The following is a 24,045-nucleotide window of genomic DNA, read 5'->3' as shown; positions in this document are numbered from 1 at the left end:
TCCATCTCAAGCGCCCCTTGAGCAGCTCTCACAGCCCCCTGGAGCTTTCCTTCAGAGCAATACCAAATACACTGGGTATTTGGTATTCTTCGCCCCTCCCGCCCCCAGTCTAGGGGGCTCCATGAGAGCAGGGACCTCGTCTGTTCGGTCACTGCATCTGAGCACTCTGCACAGTGCTTTCCCAACGGCACTTAGAGGAACGCACAGACTCCCGGGCTTGCTGGAGCTGCCTCCCGATTCTTCCCACAGCCCTCCAGTGTCATGACGTCCCCAGCCCATCCCCTCCGAGAAGGGGAAGTAGCAGGATGCAGGCACTCAGCATGTGCCTCCAACATAACATGTCAAGACTGCATCGAATATCCTCTTCATCTTCACCCCAAACCTGCACGTAAGAATTACCATCACTGACAAGTGAGGATTCTGAGAAGCTGAGGGACTGGGCTGCTGTCACACAGATGTGACGTTACTGCTCTGCCTAACCCCATGGCCTCTATCTTCTACTCCCCAGGGCTGGTCCTGCCACCATGCCATGTCACCTAGAGGCTCAGGCCTGATGCCATGATACACACCAATGCCAGTTCTCACACAGAGTCTCCTATGCCGCGCTGGGTGTTCTCCAATCATCACCTCATGAAATTCACAACAGCACCATAGGTGGTGATCCTGAAACCCCACTATACAGAGAAGGAAACTGAGGCTCACAGGGATGAAGTGGCTTCCCCGGGTACACACAGGGAGCAGGGAGTTCCTTAAGTGCCAAATGGAATGGACCCAGTGCCAGAGTGAGGTCCTTGGAGCCTTTGTGCCCTGTTTTCTAATGCACCTTCGATATCCATTATTGATCACACAACTACAATATACCTGTGCTCAACAATTAGTCAATGGATGGATGGATGGATGGATGGATGGATGGATGGATCCCAGAGCTGGATATGAATCTTGGTCTCCCTGGAAAACAGGGACTGAGATCCCAATTCTGCCTCTACTCCCCACCGCAGGCCTAGACAAGGGTCTAAACCCCATGGATATCCAGATGCCAGCTTCAAGCTATGTGGCCTCCTTTGGGGGCTGGCTCCATAGGGAAACCACTGCAACCAGCCTGTGCAGCTCGCAGTCTCCCCACCTCTCAGAGGGGCCAGGGGTCAGAAATGAAAATCATAGCTAATTCAATCTACTTCAGCCATTGTCTATGTGGCCACCCAACACCAAGTCTCCGTGAAACATCAGAGTGAGAATATTGGAGAACATCCCTGATCCTGCAGGGAAACTGAGGCACAATGAGGGGAAGGGACTTGTCGAGGGTATTCAGCTTTGGGTCCTGTGGTTAAGCTTGGTCTGGGTGGGAAGAGCTTCAAATGCTGTTGAGGGCCAGGCCAGGCCATTTTCACTATCCGTCAGGTGGCCCAGCAGCTACCCAGACCCTCTACCGTGGGTACATTATTACAGCTCCATCTTTGCAGATGGTGACATGTGTGGCCCAAACACAGCCCTAGAGTCTGTGGAGGGGCAGGCTGTCAGCCTCGAGACATCACCTTGCTCCATGGGCAGCTCTTATCCATTCACCAGACACAACTAGACACATCTGGAATGGTTTTCGACACCAGGAAATAAGGCTGGAATATTCTCAGGTCAAGCAAAGTGTGCCCTTGGCTGCCCACCCCGACCTCTTCTCTGGGTGTAGGCCCACGGCCCAGCCTCGTGCCCGCTGCTGACATTCTAGGAATGTGATCGCACCTGCAAGGCTTTCACAAATACAGACCCTTCTGCTAAGAATGCCTTTCCCTGCTTTATGCCTGGTGGATCCTCACTCCTACCATCTTCCCATGTCCTCACCTCGGAGCCTTTCCTCCTACCTGGCCCCTCCCACCTCTCTATCTCAGCTTGGCTCAATGATGGCCCAGTTATGGGGTTGTTTCCCACTGGTCCATAAGCTCCATGCAGCAGAATCCTTGCCCAATAATCTCGACACCCACCCCCTTCCTGTGCCAGCCCCAGGACCTGGCACATTTGGGTGGCGGTAACTGATATCCTAATTCTCCCAAGGCTTCATTTTTCCTGCAGTTGCAGAGTCAGTGTTGAGAAGTGATTCGTTTGTCAGTGATCTTGCTAATTTCAAGGCATCCCCTGCACTGCCAAGGAATGCAGCCTGTACCAGCTTTTTCACATGACCCACCAGGGGCTGGGGATAATTAAGGGGCAGTGCCTCACACAGTGTGAACCTTTTTTCCTCTCTGGTCCCTAAAACCTCCCTGGCCTGCTTCCAGCTGTCTCCCCAGCACCCACCACGAGCGTGGCACTTAAATCTTTGCAGAATGAAGAACTGAATGAACGCAGCTCTCAGCCCAGCAGCCTCTGAGCTGTCCAGATGTGCAGTTTCCCTATCCCCTAGGGCCATAGAGTGCAAATATCATAGGTTTGGAGCTGAAGAGGCCCAGGGGTTGAATCCTAGCTCTGCCTCTTCCCAGAGAGGGAAAGTGCACAAATCACAGGAGTGCCAATGCCTAATTCTAGAGAGTGTTCGAGCCTTAAAAGTGTGAGGGCACAGATGGCACATACGACTTCAGAAGGGTCTGTCCTGCCCGTGGCTGCCCTGCCTGCCCATTGGCTCTGCCTGCTGTTGCCTATTGCAGGGGCAGGTGGGTCCGGGAGGGCCTGCTGGGCCATTTCCTTTCTTCCCACCCCACCTCCAGGCCTGTGCCTCTCGGCAGCCAGCTGTGTGGCAGACATTCCTGGGCCTGCTCATTGATATTCAGGAATGGAACTCGAGCAGGCTCGGGCGCCCAGATCGGGCAGGCACTCAGGCCCTCTGCCTGGGCAATTCTGCCCATATTGGGAAGGCCTAAACACCCTCACCAGCCAGAGGGAGCATCCCAGGCCACCGACACCCGCAGCTGGACAGCTGGGGAAACTGAGGCCTGAAGTGGTGACCTCTCTGCCCCAGGACACTCAGAAGTCGGGGAAGTGTGGCTGGATATGTCTCCTGACTCTCTGCACAGTGCTCATTCTCAGGCAGTCCTCTGAGCTGCAAAGAGTCCCCGGAGCTTCCTGCCTCCTCCAGGTGTTTCCGAGTCCTTCCCAGCCCCACACTGCTCTCCGGAGGCCCTGCCGGAGGCCCCGTGGCAGGAGGGGTGCTGGATCAGGCAGGCCCTGACTGGCTGGCCTTCCCACACTGTCTCCGCAGGAAGACTGACTGACCCAGAGGCTCCTCCCTCACAGCCGCCGGTTGCCAAGCCCCCACCTCACACCTCTGGGTTTTTGCAGATGGGCTTGTTTTTTCTTGGGGTGTGAAAGAGCCGGTCATTGCAGGGGCCTTCTTCCTTCCAAGCAGCTGGCTCAGGCCAGCCACAAATTCCCAGCTCCTTAGGAGATAGGCCCCTGACCCAGGGGTCATAAGGTGGGGAGGGGTGGCACCTCCCAGAGCCAGATGGGACCAGCCCTAGGGGGCCCAGTCCCTGGGACTCAGGGCTCTATCCCAGGAAGTGGAATAAAGGTCCCTCTGCCCAATACCACAGAACCAGCCCCCACCACCACCACCTTGCAGCTTCTGTCACATTGCCAGGCCTCAGCTGAATCCTGCTGGGCCCAGGGGGCCACCCTCTTCCAAGTCACTGGAAGGACCCAGAACAAGGCCTCACATCTCTAAAGAGAAGCACATCCACTAGAAGTCTCATCCCCACACTCTGCACAGTCTTTCCCCCAGCCCAGCTTCCCACCTCCCCTCTTTCCAGAACCTTCTCCTGGTGCCCACCAGAACTCCAGCTCCACAAACAGCACACTCCCTCACACACGCAGCTTCTTCCTCTTCTCAGACCCCTCCTCCCACCTGCATCAGAGCCGCCTCTCCCTGAGGACATCTGCCCGTCTTGCTCACCCAATGCGAGGCTGGGTTTCCTCTCACACCTCAGAAAAAGAAGCCAGAGGTGGCCTTGAGTGGCTCCCCAGGGTCACTTTCTGATCTTCGCTGCTCCACCCTCTTCCCCAAACACGCTGCTCCTTTGGGGTTCAGGCTGACTGGCTGCACCTCACCCCATTATTAATCTCCACCAGCCGCTCAGTCACTCCTCACTCCCTGAGGACTCCATCCCCACCCTGCCTCTCACCATTGCCCTGGGTCACACAGCCTGGCCTCCCTGTCCTTGGACTTCCTCGTCACCAACGCCCCCTCCTCTGCTCTACCTCCAACAGCAGGAGTTCAAGCCTCGGTTCTCCAGCTACAACCCTTTGTCTTTGTGGGTCACTAGCTCCCATCCCCCGCTCTCGAACAGTTAGCTCCCAGATGCACCCCAGCTCCTGATTTCTCTCTGTCCCTGAAATTCCTGAGTCTCTCAGCCTCTTCTCCTGCAGCCCAGGACTGAGGGGCGCTTGGTCATCCTATTTGGGATGCTGCCTGTTCTGTCTATACTAAACGCCCTGAGCTTGGATTTCCACACCTTTTCCCCCACGTCCCCGCTCTGCTCTCCTTCTCCACGTGTCTCCCACCTTGTACGTTACATAAAATCTGCCTGTCAGTGATTCCCATAGGTGGGTCTGCCACCCCGCCCGCGTGCTCGCTCCTGGGAGCTGTTTATAGGGCAGGGTCCCATGTCACTTGATCCTGCGTCCCCACTGTCTGATGGTTGCCTTAGAAATAGCAGCGGCTAGCACGCAGGGAGTGCTCACCAGGTGCCTGGCACAGCTTGAAGGGCCTTCTATGAGGTAACTCATTTAATTCCCCATTTTAGAGAAGGGAAAACTGAGGCCATGGAGGAGCAGTGACTTGCCCAGGATCACACTGAGAGGAAGCATGGAGCCAGGACGTGGAGCCACGCAGCCTGTGTGCAGCTTTACCTGCCTGAGCCCCGCACTACGAGGCGTCTCCTTGTGTAGCAGGGAAATTCGCTTGTTTACTGAGCTGAGGTGAACTCAGTTCCCTCCCCACCGGAGTCGAAGCAGAGATCCTAGAATTCAACCAACCTCCTCCCGCTCTCAGAACCGTAGCCAGAGGTTCCATTTGCCAAGAACTGAAGAAATATGTAAGGGAGTGGTTAAAAGCTTAATCTGGAAGCAGACATTACTGTTTTTGAATGCCAGCGTTTCACTGCCCAGCTCTTAGACCTTCCCTGAGCAAGTCATTTATTTCACCTCTCACTTCTCATCTTTAAAATGGGAGCTAGTAATAGTAAGGTTAAGCGAGATCATAGGCATAAGGCACTTAGCACAGCAGCAGGTACAAAGCTGCTGATGGCAGATATTTAGTGAGCACCTACTATGTGCTAGGTACTGAGCTGGATGCTGGAGCACAAACTAGGCAGGGGGAGGAGCATTTACAATCGTGCGTGTAGGAACACCAACTCCTGCAAGGTTGGATTTCTTTGATAACTGAGTTGCTGAGCTGTGGCTAAAACTAGCCTGTGCCTGAGGTAAAAAGGAAGCAACTTGCTCGTCTGCTCTCACCTCTATGCTTTTGCACAGGTATCTCTGCGAGGAATACCTTTCCCTCGCCCTTGTCTAACTGGTAAACTGCTACTCACTCTTTAACCCCCAGACCAAGTGGTACCCCCGCACCGTGAAGTTGCCTCTGCTTCCTGCTAAGTCAATCTTTCTTTTCTCTGGTTACCTCTAGCACCTTGTATACACTCTTACCAAAGTAACTCATTCATTCACAAATTTAGTAGGAGATGATAGATAGATAGATAGATAGATAGATAGATAGATAGATAGATAGACATTTGCTGAGTACCTAGGTACGTACTTTGGGCACTGAGTTTACAAATAATAGCTAAACACTAACATCTATTGAATTCTTATGAGCCAGGCAGTTTTACAATTTTATAACATACAATCTTCACAACAACCTCATAAGATAAGAGCTATGATTATCTCCATTTTACAGATTGATACATTGAGGTACAGAGAAGTTAAGTCTCTTACCCAGGTCCCCCAGCCAGTAAGTGCTGAAGTCAGGATTGTGTCCTGGACTCTTACCTACTCTACCACACTGCCTCTCACAGGCTGGATGAGTCAGTCTTTGTCCTTGGGTTTTAGACACATCCTCTGCTTTTTTCTAGGGTGACCCACCCACTTGGTTTGCCTGGGACTGGGGTATTTCAATGTTAAACTCAGGAAAGTCCCAGGCAAACGGGCACAAGTTGGTCATCCTCGTCTTCCTTTGAAAATATCATGGAACCAGATTCACGCCCACACCTGGTTAGACTCCACACTCACCCTCCCAAGCTGCCTCCAAAGGAAAGAAAGAAGGTGGGTCCAAGTGGGATCTTGTTGAAAGACAGGGAAGCCCCTCCTGGCTGCTTGTGACGGCCCACCCAGTTCCAGAGGTCTGCAGGCTGGCAGAAATGGACATGCGGAGGAACAGGATGTGGCCCAAGGGCCAGGGAGACGACCTCAGAGCAGGTGCTGGGCCCACCTCAGGGGCACGCTTTCTGCCTTGGCCCACTGTCCTTCCACGGCCTCGCTCAGCAGGGCTGAGGTGATGCTTTTCCCAGTTCAGCCAGGAACTGGGAAGAACTCCTGCTGTCTCCCGGGCTGAAGGAGATGGAGGCCACCAGACAAGTTAAGATATCTCCCATCTGCCCATTTCCTCCTCCTCCTCACCCCACTCTCTGCTCCTCAGGACCCACTCAGACACCCTCCTCATCTAAAGAAAGGAGTTACTTAAAGGTGAAGAGAGGGACAAAATTCTTAAAGTTAATGAGAAACAAGGATGGGGTAAATAACACTATGCCTGGAACGAGAACACCTTCAGTAAATGCCGACTCAATCCCATTCGCATAAAAGTATCCCACGTAGTCCTTAGCTTAGAATTAATAAACTCTGTGACTCCCACACCGTCACCAGTGATCCCCCCAGCGTTCTCCTCTCCTTGTGGCAGAAGGTCTCAGAAGAGTCTTGCTCAGGATCTCCATCTCCCCTCGTCCCGTTCTCCTCACCCACGCCCTCCAGGACGACCACATTTCTGTACCGCCGAAAACCTCTGGGCACCACATCCAATGGTGAATTTGCCACCCTCCTCCCCCCAGTACCCCGGCAGTTTTGACACAGGTGATGCCTCCCTCCTCCTACTGTTTCTGGACCTGCTCTCCTGGTTCCCCCTCCTACCCTGGCCACTCCTTCCCTTTCTTAGTCTGCTGCTCCTAAATATTGGAGAGCCCAGGGGCACAGTTTCTCACCTACACAGCTCCCCTGGGGGTGGATGCCGGTGGCCTCATTCCTTTAAATACTGTCTCTGAACACCAGCTGCTCCCAATTTACATCCTCAGTCCATCTGGGCCTTTTCTAGAATTGCTGCTGTTTGAATATCCCAGGCCTGCACTTCCATCCAGATCTTTGTGCTGGCTGACTCTTTCTGGAGAGTTATCGCCTAAAGATCTGCAGGACAAGCTCCAAGGCACCTTCTCCAACCACTTTATATAAAGTGGCTCATGCCTCCCTGAGCAGCTCCCCTAAAACCTGCTCTATTTCTCTTCAGATCACTTATTACAGCCTGTCATAGTTTATATTTATTTTATACAATATATCTCACACAATATAATTTCCTTCCTTCAGGGCAGGCACTTCTCTACTTTGTTCACTGCTTTAGCTCCAGCACCTTTAAGAAAGGAACAGCATATGTATGCATAATATATGCTCTGCTGCTATACCTGAGCTGTACGTGGCCTGGAGTAGGCACATGGTAAATATTTGTGAAATGAATGAATGAGTGTACAAAGTAGTAAATGATAAACAAGAAAGCAAGTGTTTGAATATGAGTGAATAAGTTAATAAAGAAATGTATGAGTGATGAATGAAACGTGGTACACTATGGAATACAAGCCAGGAGTGGGTTACTGAGACATGCACCAACATGGACGAACCCCCAAAAGCATTAACCAGAACGAAAGGCGACAGACACCAAAGAGCACACACTGATTCCATTTGTATACAATTCTGGGACATGCAAACTTATCCACTGTGGCAGAAAGTAGGTCAGTGTTTGCCTGGGCCCGGGGTTGGGGGGGGGAATGCACTGCAAAAGGGCACAAAAATGGAAGTGTTGTGTATCTTTGATCATGGTGGTAGTTGCACTGGTGAGTACACCTGCTGAAACTCTTCAAATTGTTTGCTTTCAGTCGATGCACACGTGTATACGGTTTATGAATCATACCTCAGTTAAGCTGATTTTTTAAAAAAGAAATGAGTTCGTGAATGAATTGCTGAATCCATGTCCTCACCATGCTTCCCCCACCAGCCACTCTACCAGGCTCCAAACATGTAGATGTAACCGAAAATGACACACCTTAGGTCTTTCTTGCCCAGCCAGACTGTTTCCAATGAGGATGAGAGTTGGTATTAATTTAGTGCCTACTATGTGCCAGATATTTTGTCCATAATTATTTCAATTCTTCTTCACAAAGGCCTTGTGAGGTGGGCGACATTATCCCGTTTTAGGGATAAGGGCACCGAGTCTTAGAAAAGGAAATGACATCTCCAAAGTCATATAGGCCCAAAATGGCAGAGCCAGGATGCGAACGCAAGTTTCTCAGACTCCTAAGCTCTATCACAAACTTCTGTGTGTGTGTGTGTGTGTGCGCGCGCGCCTGTGTGCACACATGGGGCCTTGTACATGTCCCTCTTTTCTTTGGGAGGAAGTATTGCCACTGCCAAGGGGACCAAATGTGTTTCTCATCATCTCTGAGTACCATGAGAAGATTCAAGAAGATTCAAGCAGTAGCCAGGCCCAGATGTTATCTCTGGTCCATTGAGGACAAAGAAACCATTGCAGCTGGAACAAGGGGCTCAGCCAGGGGTGTCCGTTTGGGGACGAGGGAGGCTGGGCGGGGAAGGCTGTTCTAAGCCTAAGTGTGGAGCTCAGAGGGCCATCTCAGCCATGTCAAGGATATGCTAGTATTGAATCGGGGGAGAGGGATCCAGAGGACCCTCAGTACAGCACTGCCCTGTGCATCATAAGCTACGCCCCAAGTGTAAGGAAGAAGGAGGCGGAAGGGCAGAGGCATGCACAAAACTGACATTTTGGAGGATTTAACAATATTCAGGGCCCTGTGCCAGATACTTGCACACATATCTCGCTTGAGCCAACAGCACCCTGCCAGGTCAAGAGGATTTTATTTCCCCTCTTTTTAGAGGAAGAAACAGAGGCTCAGAGACATGAAGGAGCTTGTATAAATCACATAAAGGGTACATGATATGTTGCTTTCCTTCTACCAACTCTTTCTTCCATGATGAAGGTCTTGCTGTCTTTATCATTTTCCCAAAGGAATCCATTGCCAATACATCTATTCACACACCCAGGCACTCATTTACCTACCCTTCCATCCATTCATACCTCCATCTAATCTATACACTTAATCAATCAGTTATCCATTTATGTTCTCATCCACTCATACAAGCACTTCACACAGCTGTCCATCAATGCGTGTATATATAATCCCACTAGACAACATTACCACCAACCATTCAACCACCTACTCACACATTCACTACCCAACTAACCACCCACTCATACACATATCCACCTATGTATCTATCTGTCCCCCCACCCACTTGTTCAACCAATTATTCCACGATGTATCCATCCATCCATCTATCCATCCATCCATCCATCCATCCATCCATCCATCCATCCATCCATCCTCCCATCCAAAGTAGAACCAACCACATACTATCCACACGTCCAACCATCTACTCATTATTCATTGATCCATTCAGTCATCCAAATTCCATGTATCAACAACACATACTTACTGCAATGGTTCATTACATGTGTCACCTTGGCTAAGCCATGATACCCAGATATTTGGTCAAACAACAATCTAGACATTGCAGTGAAGGTGTTTTTTACATTAGATTAACACTGAAATCTGTAGACTTTGAGTAGAGCAGCGTACCCTGCATAATGTAGGTAGGCTTCATCCAATCCATCAAAGGCCTTGAGAGAAAAAATGCTGAAGTCCCCCAAGGAAAAGGGAATTCTGAGGTCTATAGATTTGGGAGACATTTTTAAAGCAGCATTGGAAGGACTTGGTGACTGACAAAAGACAATGGCGTGAAGGAGGACCCCATGTTTCTGGCTTGAGAGATGAGGTGGTGGCGGGATCACCGCCAAGAACAAGGAGACAAGACAGGAAGGGAGGGCAGTGGGCAGTTCAAGTTTGGCCACACTGGGTCGGCAATTCCCGGGGAACCTCTGGGGGGACATTCAGGAGATGGGGAGATTAAGGAACTGCTGGAGCTTAAGGAACAGAGAATTGAGGTTTGAGGCTTGAGTTGAAAGGAAGGAGTCGGTGACAATCCTATTTGAATGGAGGGGCTTCAGGGCCTTAAATAGTCTTCTGTATGGGGAGCAGCGAGGGGACCCCAGAAGACCTGATTCTCCCCTGGCTGGGGTCTTGACCTCCCCCTGCTCTGAGCTCCTAGAAGAAGTTTGGCCCCTACCAGGGGGCCCTCCAAGCCGCTCCGTCTTTCTCTGGGGTTCATGGAAGGTTCACAGGAGCCTACAGACCCCATAGGGCTCCTGCACAGATGGGAAATGCGGCCATCTCAGGCTCCAGCTAAGGGGTGGGCCCCAGAGATGCAGCTGGAAACCCCATTTGGGGGCTGCAGGGTGTGTGTAAAGCTGCTCCCTGGGTGGCTCAGGCCAGTGCAGCTCAGAGAACAAACTGTTGTCTCTGCCATAAATCCCCTCGGCCATAAAGTCCCTTCCCACCCCTGGCCTCTTGGTTGGTGTGAGAAACTGAGGGCAGGGCAGGGCAGGGCAGGGTGATGACCTCCTGACTCTGGGGCCACTGGCCTCCCAGCCCCCATGTTGCTCCTTTCAAGGCCTCCTAAGCCCGCTCAGGACCCCAACACTTAGGGACAGGCCTGGCCTGGGAGCCCTGGTTGAAGACCCAGCAATGCCCTGGTTTCCCCTTTGGGTAACTCCCCACACTGTTTCGTCCATATCTCAATTCCTTAATAGCAAATTGTCTTTGTGAATCCCTGTCTTGCCTCTGAAGGGGACAGTGAGGGTCAAAGAAAAGGGGCAGTTTAGTGTCACAGATAAGAAGGATGTTAGCGTGCCCCAGTATCATTCAACATCTCTGGGCCTCAGTTTCCTCACCTATAAAATTGAGGCAATGATAAGACCTACCTCAAGGGGTTGTGTGGGTAAAGAGATGCTGAATGAGGCGTCGCAGGTGAGGTACAGAATCCCAGGCTTTACGGCAAATCCTTTTGAAATGGAAAGCACATGTGTCTCCCCTTGTACAATGTTTAAAGAATGCTAAAATGCTGATACTCGTACAACACTCTGATGGCTAAGGAAAATGTAATTAATAGTGATTTTGTAAATTGCCTGGGAAATTGATATTTTTCATGGTATTTTTCAGCACTTCATTTTCCTAGGATTTTTGTTAATTTATTTTACAAATATATGTATGTATATAAAAATAAATGCTCACAGTACAAAACTAAAAATGTTGAAGTGGAAAATAAGCCATCGTTACACTCGTCTTTTCCAGGTATCAACCATCCTTAACAGTGTATGCATATTCCTCAAGGAAACTTCATATACACACACACGTATATGGAGGAGGGAGTAACAGAATGATGAGTAATTGAGGTCACTGAGGTGGGTTATAGAGACCCTGAGAAGCAGGGAAGTAGGGGAGAGGAAGCTGGGACACACCGCAGAGATTGTCCACTTCGGGACCTAGTTTCCCCAGCTGTCTGCAGTGCTGCCTGATGATGCCACACAGCTAAGTCTCTCTCTAGGAATTGCCTTCAGCCAAAGTGAGCTGCTTCACCCACGGCTACATCCTTCCCAGGGGCAGCCCAGGACTGGACCCTTGCTTCAATTCCAACAACCTGGAAGTGCCATCCCCGCTCCAGAGAGCCCCAGGGGATGGGCAAAGCCTTTGTTTCCACGGCATGGCAGCTCAGCCTCTCCCTCTGCCCAGGCCTGCTTTCCTCGCCCCCTCAAAGGACTCCCCTCCAGGCTGCAGTCTGAAAACTGTCACCAGTGGTAAAAGGGGACGGGCTGCTGGTGGAAGGGAATATAGCACAGGTGCAGTACCTCAGACATTGGAGAGGAAACTGGTCATTATAACAATCCTAGAAGCAGATGACTGTTGCCCAGGGTCACCAATACATTGGACGAAGACAGTGAAAGGCTAAGAGTTGCTAATTATCAACTGAAGGTGGGATGTGGAAATTAGAAGTTCTCCTTGGCACATAAGAAGGGATTCTATCTCCTGCAGGAGAGGTCAGAGGAAGCTGAGGATCAAGCCCGGAGTTAACTAAAAGCGGAGCTTCAGAGAAGGTTGAATCCCCATCAAGCTGCTATGCCAGAGTCACAGTGCTGCTTGGAAAGAGTGGGACCCTGAGGATCGGCCTGGCGACATGCGGGCTGTTTCCCCCTTTCCTTCCCTCTGTCTCCATTCTGAGCTGCACTGTGACTGGGGAGCCGTCACTGCTGCCGCCCATGCCTCGGCACCTCCCTCTTTCCTAGGCTTTAATGCCATTTGCTCCCATCTCTTGGGTGGTGCGATGGAAAGAACCTTTGGCGTGAACCTGGGTTTGAATCTGTGCTCTGCCATTTATAGTCATTTAATGAGCATTTACCATGTTCCAGGTACTGTTCTATGTGCTTTAAATGTATTGCCAAACTGCAGCCTCAAAGGAGGCGCATGACTATCCCCACCAAGGTCACCGAGCTGTAAGTGAAGGAACCAGGATTCACACCCCAGCAGCCTGGCTCCAGAGCACGGGATCGCGAGCGCTGCCTCCCTTCCTTGCTCACTCCCCAGGCATAGCCCAGTTTCCATGTCACTTGGTAATTAGATCTGAACAGTATTTCCAAGTGCGAAATATGCTGCCTCTAAGAACCCAAGGAGTCCTACTGGCCACTGTGCTTTCTTCATCATGGTAGCTAGGAGATGCAGGAAGTTCTTTACTTTAGAGGGAATTGACTCAGCATGTCCCTGGGCAACCCCTGGAAATGTCACTGATATGGAGCCCCTGAATCTGCATATAGTTTTTCTCCTGCTCTCTGTAAAGCAGGTTTCTTATCAAAGTCTACAAGATACTTGCCAGTTCATGTTCGCCTGGACTGATTTATGCGCTGTAGCTTTCTGATATAATGGTCTACTCTGGTAGTCTATGCAATGTCAGCTTCCCCGGCTCTGAGAGTGGAGGTTTGGGTGGGTGGGTGGGTGGATGCGTGAACACATGGAAATATGAATGGACAGATGAAGAAAAAAACGAAGGACACTTCTTGGGTGTTCAGGGAGGAGAGGTGACTCAGTGACTCTCCAGGTCTGGGGAAAAGAGACAGGTGGGAAGCAGCAGGCGACGGGTGAATTCTCAGATTCTGGTGCCTGACCCAGCACTTCTCCTGCTTTCCACGTGCACACAGACCCTCTCCCAGGCGACGGGTGAATTCTCAGATGCTGTTGCCTGACCCAGCACTTCTCCTGCTTCCCACGTGCACACAGACCCTCTCCCAGGCGACGGGTGAATTCTCAGATGCTGGTGCCTGACCCAGCACTTCTCCTGCTTCCCACGTGCACACAGACCCTCTCCCAGGCGACGGGTGAGTTCTCAGATGCTGGTGCCTGACCCAGCACTTCTCCTGCTTCCCACGTGCACACAGACCCTCTCCCAGGCGACGGGTGAGTTCTCAGATGCTGGTGCCTGACCCAGCACTTCTCCTGCTTCCCACGTGCACACAGACCCTCTCCCAGGCGACGGGTGAATTCTCAGATGCTGGTGCCTGACCCAGCACTTCTCCTGCTTCCCACGTGCACACAGACCCTCTCCCAGGCGACGGGTGAATTCTCAGATGCTGGTGCCTGACCCAGCACTTCTCCTGCTTCCCACGTGCACACAGACCCTCTCCCAGGCGACGGGTGAGTTCTCAGATGCTGGTGCCTGACCCAGCACTTCTCCTGCTTCCCACGTGCACACAGACCCTCTCCCAGGCGACGGGTGAATTCTCAGATGCTGTTGCCTGACCCAGCACTTCTCCTGCTTCCCACGTGCACACAGACCCTCTCCCAGGCGACGGGTGAGTTCTCAGATGCTGGTGCCTGACCCAGCACTTCTCCTGCTTCCCACGTGCACACAGACCCTCTCCCAGGCGACGGGTGAATTCTCAGATGCTGTTGCCTGACCCAGCGCTTCTCCTGCTTCCCACGTGCACACAGACCCTCTCCCAGGCGACGGGTGAATTCTCAGATGCTGGTGCCTGACCCAGCACTTCTCCTGCTTCCCACGTGCACACAGACCCTCTCCCAGGCGACGGGTGAGTTCTCAGATGCTGGTGCCTGACCCAGCACTTCTCCTGCTTCCCACGTGCACACAGACCCTCTCCCAGGCGACGGGTGAATTCTCAGATGCTGTTGCCTGACCCAGCACTTCTCCTGCTTCCCACGTGCACACAGACCCTCTCCCAGGCGACGGGTGAGTTCTCAGATGCTGGTGCCTGACCCAGCACTTCTCCTGCTTCCCGCGTGCACACAGACCCTCTCCCAGGCGACGGGTGAGTTCTCAGATGCTGGTGCCTGACCCAGCACTTCTCCTGCTTCCCACGTGCACACAGACCCTCTCCCAGGCGACGGGTGAATTCTCAGATGCTGTTGCCTGACCCAGCACTTCTCCTGCTTCCCACGTGCACACAGACCCTCTCCCAGGCGACGGGTGAATTCTCAGATGCTGTTGCCTGACCCAGCACTTCTCCTGCTTCCCACGTGCACACAGACCCTCTCCCAGGCGACGGGTGAATTCTCAGATGCTGTTGCCTGACCCAGCACTTCTCCTGCTTCCCACGTGCACACAGACCCTCTCCCAGGCGACGGGTGAGTTCTCAGATGCTGGTGCCTGACCCAGCACTTCTCCTGCTTCCCACGTGCACACAGACCCTCTCCCAGGCGACGGGTGAGTTCTCAGATGCTGTTGCCTGACCCAGCACTTCTCCTGCTTCCCACGTGCACACAGACCCTCTCCCAGGCGACGGGTGAATTCTCAGATGCTGTTGCCTGACCCAGCACTTCTCCTGCTTCCCACGTGCACACAGACCCTCTCCCAGGCGACGGGTGAGTTCTCAGATGCTGGTGCCTGACCCAGCACTTCTCCTGCTTCCCACGTGCACACAGACCCTCTCCCAGGCGACGGGTGAGTTCTCAGATGCTGGTGCCTGACCCAGCACTTCTCCTGCTTCCCACGTGCACACAGACCCTCTCCCAGGCGACGGGTGAATTCTCAGATGCTGTTGCCTGACCCAGCACTTCTCCTGCTTCCCACGTGCACACAGACCCTCTCCCAGGCGACGGGTGAATTCTCAGATGCTGTTGCCTGACCCAGCACTTCTCCTGCTTCCCACGTGCACACAGACCCTCTCCCAGGCGACGGGTGAATTCTCAGATGCTGTTGCCTGACCCAGCACTTCTCCTGCTTCCCACGTGCACACAGACCCTCTCCCAGGCGACGGGTGAGTTCTCAGATGCTGGTGCCTGACCCAGCACTTCTCCTGCTTCCCACGTGCACACAGACCCTCTCCCAGGCGACGGGTGAGTTCTCAGATGCTGGTGCCTGACCCAGCACTTCTCCTGCTTCCCACGTGCACACAGACCCTCTCCCAGGCGACGGGTGAATTCTCAGATGCTGTTGCCTGACCCAGCACTTCTCCTGCTTCCCACGTGCACACAGACCCTCTCCCAGGCGACGGGTGAGTTCTCAGATGCTGGTGCCTGACCCAGCACTTCTCCTGCTTCCCACGTGCACACAGACCCTCTCCCAGGCGACGGGTGAATTCTCAGATGCTGTTGCCTGACCCAGCACTTCTCCTGCTTCCCACGTGCACACAGACCCTCTCCCAGGCGACGGGTGAGTTCTCAGATGCTGGTGCCTGACCCAGCACTTCTCCTGCTTCCCACGTGCACACAGACCCTCTCCCAGGCGACGGGTGAATTCTCAGATGCTGTTGCCTGACCCAGCACTTCTCCTGCTTCCCACGTGCACACAGACCCTCTCCCAGGCGACGGGTGAATTCTCAGATGCTGTTGCCTGACCCAGCACTTCTCCTGCTTCCCACGTGCACACAGACCCTCTCCCAGGCGACAGGTGAGTTCTCAGATGCTGGTGCCTGACCCAGCACTTCTCCTGCTTCCCACGTGCACACAGACCCTCTCCCAGGCGACGGGTGAGTTCTCAGATGCTGGTGCCTGACCCAGCACTTCTCCTGCTTCCCACGTGCACACAGACCCTCTCCAAGGAGGGTTACGATTCAACCCAGCTGAACACCGAGCCCTGGGGATGGGACTTCGACGTTCTGCACCCCAGTTGACAGGCAAGTGGGGTTGTCAAGCAGAGAGAGGGCGGGCTGCCCAGTATCAGGCCACAGACCTCCCCACTCGGCTGAAGACTTTAATCGAGGGATTAGGAACATGGCTATTTTTAGCCAGGTGAAATTTGTGGAAAGCAGACAGGGATTAAAATGCAGCAGAAACCTGCTTTGAATTTATAGAGCTGACCTCCATGGGAGAGGAGAGGGGTTGACTGAGGGCTCCCTTTCCAAGAGGAGAAGGTGGAGGATATTTGAGAAAAGGTAGGAGAGGACTCATCCTCACTGGACACACATCTCACGTCAGGTAGGATGCTAAGAGGCTTAGAAATGATATGTTGGCATGGCCCAAACTCCGGTCACTTCAGCCATCCCTCCACCACCTCCATATGCAAGGAACAGCTGTATGTTACCAGTGCTAACAAGGCAAGCTCTGATCAATAGGAAAAACCACAGCAATGAACTGGACACATCAGAGAGGCCAGCAAACTCTCTGTAAAAAGCCAGATAGTAAATATTTGGGCTTTGCAGGCCATATGGTCTCTGTCGCAACAAATCCACTCTGCCATTATAGTGTGAAAATACCCGTAGACAATAGGTAAACAAAGGGGTGTGGCTGTGTTCCAATAAAACTTTATTTGTAAATAAAATATATTTTAGTTTGGACGGGATTTGGCCCACTGTCTATGGTCCGCCCAAATGTCAACTTAAGGTTACAAAACACCATAGGCTGTTTTAAATATTAGCACTGAAGAAATTTAAAGATGTTTAACAAGATAGTCCCAAGGTCATTTCAGGACTTTTTAAAAATATCAATCCATAGAGCAGTACAGGCAGGACAGTTAGTAAGCGGTGTTCTCTTAATCCCAGTGGGGTGGTTCTGGGTGGTGTGTAGGGTGGCCAGGCAAAGCATAGGATGCCCAGTAAAATTCAAATTTCAGATAAATGACAAATAGTATTTTAATATAGGTATATCCATGCTTGAGAGTTCCAAGGAACTAGAGTATTTGGAACATAGTTACATTGAAAACAATTATTTGTTGTGTTCCTGAAAACATTGTTGTTTGCTCAATCTGGCGATCCTAACGGGATGTGTCATCTCATTTAAGGAGTTTGTTGAACATCTGTCTGTATCTATGCTCCCTTGTGATTGTGAGGCGACGGCCAAATGGAACTGGTGTCCCTGAACTCCCACCACCACCCACAAAGGCCCTGGGCCCAAGCGGGAAGGTCGCTTTTGAAGCCAGCAGATCTAGGTCGGTACACCCATCGCCTGGCACCCAGTGGGAATTCCACAAATCGTGGTTGTGGTTTTTATTCATGGGCAGTGTCTTGATGTGTTTTAGTCTCCCTTTGTAAAGTCTATCACCAGTCGTGTGACCTTGGCCAAGTTCCTCAGTTTTTCTTGAGCTTTACTTTCCCCATCTCTAACATGGGGCTAACGAAGTCACCCCCTTCAGGGGTTGGTGATATGAATTAAATGAACCAGAGTTTGTCAAGTGCTTAGCATCGTGTCTGCCACCTAATATGCGCTCTACAGATTTTTTAATAAAGCGTAATAACTCATTCCAGCTTGCCATTCCTTCTTCCATTAAACCCTCAAAACAATCAGGGAGGTGGCTATTAAGATCCCCAGTTCATAGACCAGATGAACTGAAGCTCTAAGAAGTGACATCACTCACAGGAAATCAGCAGCAGAGATGGGATTTGAACCAGCAGCCCTGCCACAGCCAACTCAACAGCAGGCAGGGCTAGGCCTGCTCCACACGGCCCGACCATAGAAGGCGACTAGGTTGTAGTTCGGCATCCACAGACCTCAGACTCGGGTCCCCCCCACCTGCTGAGCAAGCTCCCAGCTGCCCAGCAGGTGCCACTTGCCTGCAGAATAGTTTTACCTGGATCAGGTTGAACTGCTGGAATCAGACCACCCAGGCTTTTCCTGGCTGCTGTAGAGGAGATGGGGGAGAACCTCTCTGCCCCTCAAATATCCTCTTTCCTCAGCCCTGAGGACCCCTCCCACTGCTCTAGACAGGAGCCCTCCCTTGTGCCCTGGGGCACGGAGGCTTCCTGACCCCCCTCCCCCAAAGCACCGTCCTTACCCATTTCCAGCCCTGACCCGACCCCACACTTCTCTCCGGAAGCACAAGACACACTTGAAATCATCCATTCAATTATGTGTAATGATTTGCTTAGTGCTTGTCTTCACCCCTGGGCTGTGAGCTCCAGGGGTGTGAGACTTCATCTGTGTTCCATTCTAGATCACCAACACCTAGCGCAGTGCCTGGCACAGGTACGAACCCATTAAACCAGGGGTGTCCAAACTGCGGCCCGCGGGCCAACTGCGGCTCGCAATCCATTGTTAATTGGCCCGCAGCAAATTCCAAAACTATATTTAGTTTCCTTAAATAAACCAGGGGAGGCAATACGTACTTCACCTCGAGTGAGTGGCCCGGCTGTTTGTGTATTTTACCCCATATGGCCCTTGGTGAAAAACGCTGAAAAAAGTTTGGACACCCCTGCACTAAACGCTTGTCAAATGACTGATAAGCTGAGGCAACTAGTATTTTTCAGACATCACTATGTCTGGAGCGCTTTACCTTCATTTTCTGTGTTGTCCTATCAGTTCTCTGAGGTTGGAACTAGCAGTCCCATTTTCCAGAGGAGGAAACTGAGGTTCAGAACCACAGACATAGAAAGCACTATGACATCGCAGTTAAGAGTGTGGCCTCTGCCACTTGCTGGCTGTGCAGTCACAGGCAAATTCCACATTTGTAAGATGGGAACAATAATCTTACCTAGTTCAGAGGACTATCGTCAAGACTCAAACAGAGAACGATAGAAAGTACTCAGCCCAATCTCTGGACCACAGTTAATGCCCCATCATGATTAGAGTTATGACTTTTGCTCACTCACACAGCTAATCAGTCCTGGTGTGGCAGTGATTTTACTGTCTATTCCATTACGTCAGAGAGAAGCAAGACAAGAAAAGGGCAGAGCTAGGAGCCTGGAGATCACAGTCGTTTCGTAGCCTCAGCCAGGACTGGACTTTTTCCTAAAAAGCAAGGTCTGGCTTTGCCTTTCCTGACTCAAGGGAGCCGGCAGGGCTGGTAGGCCCAAAAGAGCCATTTATCTCTGTTCTCTCCCAAACCTGGAATGAAAGCTTGATCGCCTCCTAGGAAAAGTATAGGACTCAGAGTGGATGAGTCTTCAAGGGAGCCATGTGCCTGGGTATATCTCTAGTTCAACAAGCATCGTGGGAAAGACCCAGGCTCTGGAGCCAGACACATCAAACCCCAGGCTCCCCCGACCCCAGAATGTGTGACCTTGGGCAGGCAGCTTCAGCCTTTGGGCCTATTTCACCCACAAAACAGGTAGAGAAAACACAGCACACTGGGTTGCTGGGGTTCGAATAAAACTAACATAAGAAATGTACTTGGCACACAGTAGGAGCTCCCTCCATGTCAGGTGGGGTTCCCTCCCACTCTGCTCCCACCTCTGTCTCCCAGTCCCCAGTTCCCTTTGAGTCTCTCTACCCAGCTCATTTCAGGGCAGGAGTTAGAAGAAACTAGAAGACCATCTTGGAGGCAAGCCTGAGGCCCTGCAGAAGGGATCTAGAGCCAAACACAACATCAGGTTATTAAAAATGTGGATTGTAAACACCAGCATAACTGGCCAGAACACAGTGGCCACCAGACCACAGCCCAGCTGCTCCTCATGCCCGTGGCCACCCCTCCTGCCGCCCCTGGATCTGGCTAGGCCCAACTCCACAAGCACCAGGCACAGGCTGGTGCATTCCCCCTGAGGGGAGCCCAGGGGCCCTGGCCAAAGCCTGTCCTCATAATCAGGAGGACTAGGGAACAGCTACAGGGTCTGTACTGAGAGGGGAGAGGGCTTCCCTCCCACCCCTCCACCCCCCCGACCCTTGGCCATCAGACAGGCCCTGAGGAGGTGACCAGAGGCCAGGTACCATGGCGACTCTGACATGACCGTGTGGTGGTTAGTGTGGCACACAGACCAGGACGGGAATCCCAGAGCCCCCAGTTAGCAGCTGTGTGAGCTTGGGCAAGTCACTTTACCTCTCTGAGCCCCAGGGTCCTCACCCTAGAAAATGAGGCTTTTAAAAATCTTCTCTTCCCCAGATTATACTATGTGGGTTAAGTGAGATAACACATTTTAAACACAGTGCCTGGCAGAATCAAAGGTGGGACTGGGCCTCAGCGTATTCTTGGTCTGGACCCAGCTGGACAAGAATGAGGCTGGAGACCAAGGTCCCATCGTAGCTGGGGCCGTGTGGTCATGGGAATGGCCACCTTCATTAACACCCAGAGGTGAGCAGCCTGCGTGCAGCGGTGGAGCCAAACAGCTGGATTTGAACACAACCTCATCATGTCCTAGTTGTCACTGCCGCAGCTGAGCTCCAATAGCACCCCCTACAAATGGTGATATTACCTACCTCACTGGCCTCACTTGCTCATTCAGTTAATTACTGAAATGATTGTTGAGCGAGCACTGCATTGTGTGCAGCTTGGGAACTCACAGAAAAATGAGGCTGGGTTCCTGTCCTCCCGCAAAGCTGTTGTAAAGATTCAAGGAGATGCTGTATTCGAGGACAGTGCCTGGCATCTGGCAAGCGCCCAATAAATTGCCTTTTATGCACTGAGGACTGCCGTCCCTTTCCCTCCCTCCCCTCTTCCTTCCTTCTTCTTTCCTTCCTTCCTTCCTCCCTCCCTTGCTCCCTCCCTCCCTTCCTCTTTTCCTTCCATCCTGAGGCATGAATCAGACATTGGACCTCTGGGAATCATTACATGGAGAATGGGGGTAGAGGGTCCTACGTCTGCCATCCCCCTTTCCCCAAACAGGTGCCAAGCCCAACTGGCAGGTGCAGACTGGGGCCTGGAAGGAAGAGAGACTCCTCGGCCACAACAGGAGAGAGGGTTTAGAAAAACAACACACTCAAGTTACATTCCTAGAGTTACCTTCAAAACACTAAAGCTTTGGCCTGCAGACCTTCCTTGTGTCCCTGAAGTTCTCTGACCCTCAGCTCTGAGAGAAGGCTTGGGGCTTGGATGACTCAGCAGTCCTCTTAGCATTTTGTTCCAGCTCAGGGGCCGGGGAAGCCCCTTTGTGGGAGAGGAAATGCTGGTCGCACAAGCTGGGACTGGCCCTGGGACTCCCCAGAGTCATGCCAGGGTCATGACCTTACAGAGAATGGGGCTGCAGGGCCCTCCTGGGCCAAGGCCTCCCTGGCCTGCCCGCCTGTGTCACCGCCCAGCCTGGCTGAAACCGGAGCCAGAGAGATAGAGCCCGGGCCAGCCAGCCAGTTATGTCTTAATGTAATTTAGCTGTAATCGCAGCGTGTTTTCCTTTGCTATAATTAGTAAAATGTGGTTGTTTTCTGTGTTCCTGGAAGATGTCTGAACTGGAGCCAGCTCCCCGTAGCTTTTCTGACAAGCTCTCCCAAACAGGCCCACCAGCAACACGGTGGGTTTACCAACATGTTTTTTTTTTTCTCTCTTAACTTGAGTCCTCCTGATTCCTGAGCTGGGGCCTCTCCCTCCTGACCCCTGAGGACAGATTTCCAGGGCTCAGCACAGTGCTGGGCACCCTGTAGGTGTTCCCCACCCCCCCATTTTTGTGGGCGGGTGTGGAGCCGTCAAACCAGTAACAAAAAGTCACATGGGGAAGGAATTCCTTTTTCACTAATTCTATGAGACCTTCAAAGAAGTGTGTGTGTGTGTGTGTGTGTGCGTGTGTGTGTGTGCGTGTGCGCTCACACACATGCAGCTGTCCACATGTGGGTGTATCCATGATAACAAGCACAGCCAGCTATGTGTGGGGCTCTACCAACTCGTGACGCTGTCTGTGTGTGTCCATCTGACAGCGCTGGAGCCCGTGTTTAAGTATGAGCACTCTATGTGTCTTGGGGCCCCCTGGAGGATCCCAGGACTGACCCTGAGTGCTCTGATGACTATATGGGAGGTTGGAACAGGGCAAAGGTTGTGCAGCACCCAGTCCAACTGTCCTGCAATCCATTTCTCACATTTTCTGCCTTAGATTACAATTAGGCACAGTCCTTTGTGCTTTCGCTCAGGCATTCAGCAAAAATTTATTGGGCCCTACTGTGCCCAATTGTCGCCTATCACTCTTGGTGGCTCTCCATTGGGTCTCCAAGTAGCATCTTACTCCCCCCCTTATTCATTCATTCAATGAACATTTATTATATAATTCCATGGCTAGACTTGGGGAGGGGGATTGTTTTTTGTTTGTTTGGGTTTTCTTGTTTTGTTTTGTTTGCATGAAAGATCAAGAGTCACATTTTCTGCCTTTGTCAAAGTCTCACCCAATGGGAGACCTATTTAAAAGAAGTTTCAGATTTTTAAATTATTTGATCAGTCACTATGTAAAAGGAGGCAGCAATAGCACACACTTCATAAAGCTCTTGTGTGCAGTTTACGCCCAAAGTACCTAGTACAGTACCTGGCACACAGGAAGTACTCATTAAATATCAGTGATGACAATTACTATCTCATAGAGGTGGTAGAGCCCTTGGGACATGGACCCCACCCCCTGTGTGACCTCAGGCTGGCTACTTAACCTCTCTGAGGGCATTTTGAATGTGATTGATGTGTAAGTGCTCAGTAAATGTTACTGATTATGTTAGTAATTACATGGGTTTTACTTTTCAATTGACTTATAATTCTTGGAAAGTGTTCCCATCAACCACTTCTCCATTTGAGCCCCTAAAGTTCTATCATTGGCAGAAATCAGTTACTGTCTGGGCCAGCCTGATGCTGCATCAGAGGAATGCTGAGCCCTGGTTGGCTGAATTGGCCAGACTCTGAACATCCTGATTGGCTGGAACACTAGTGGATGTTACCCATTCTCCAGAGCGCACTTAGCAGTAATTGTTGGAGGGTGATACCAGACTGTGATTATTGTCCTGTTTATCTTTTCTCAGTAAATCTCACCAGGGTCCAGCTCTATGATATTTGCAGGTAAATGCCTCCAAAACACATCTCCCCTTACAAAGTGCACAAATGTGGCATCTACCCCATGGGCACTTGGAGGACAGCAGTGGGAAAGTGCTTGTGTGTGGCTGCCGAGTTCCACATTCTCACGTGGGCAGGAGGGTGTTCTTGGGGTCCTGGCACCAGGCCCTTGCTCAAGTGAGGAGCCTCTGGTTCTCCTTGAGATAGGGCACCTCCCTCTGCCAAGCCTGCCTCTGGCCAGACGCAGAAAGAGATTCATTTTTGAAACATGAAACCAAATGGGTAATTTCTCCACACCCTATACCATCTCTGAGACCTGACATGGTTATGCTTTGTCATTCTTTCTTTCACTCGCTCACTTGCTATGCCTTAGATACAACACACCAAGGCAGTGATACAGAGTGAATATACAATGTGAAATGGCATTTGAAGACAGTACAGAGAACTACCAATGACCGTTGAACGTGTGAAACAGTTCTTCACCTCATTGGTGGGTAATCGTAAAACTATATTTAAACAACAAGGCCCAGGCCCTTCTCCTACTGTGCCCCATGCCCTTGGCCAAGTCCCTGCTCTCCCTGGGGCCCAAGAGAGGGATGCACCGCTCAGGAGTCTTTCACCAGTGGCCTGGGGAGCCTCAGGCTTCCGTGACCCCACCTCCTCTGCTTTCACCCACTTTTCTCTCTTAAATATTGAATTCCAGATAAGAGTCATCTGTAACAAGCATAGTGGAGACAGTTAAGA

This window comes from Rhinolophus ferrumequinum, chromosome 24 (genome assembly GCF_004115265.2).
Source record: "Rhinolophus ferrumequinum isolate MPI-CBG mRhiFer1 chromosome 24, mRhiFer1_v1.p, whole genome shotgun sequence".
NCBI classification, from domain to species: Eukaryota; Metazoa; Chordata; class Mammalia; order Chiroptera; family Rhinolophidae; genus Rhinolophus; species Rhinolophus ferrumequinum.
Note: the sequence above shows the minus strand (reverse complement) of the source record.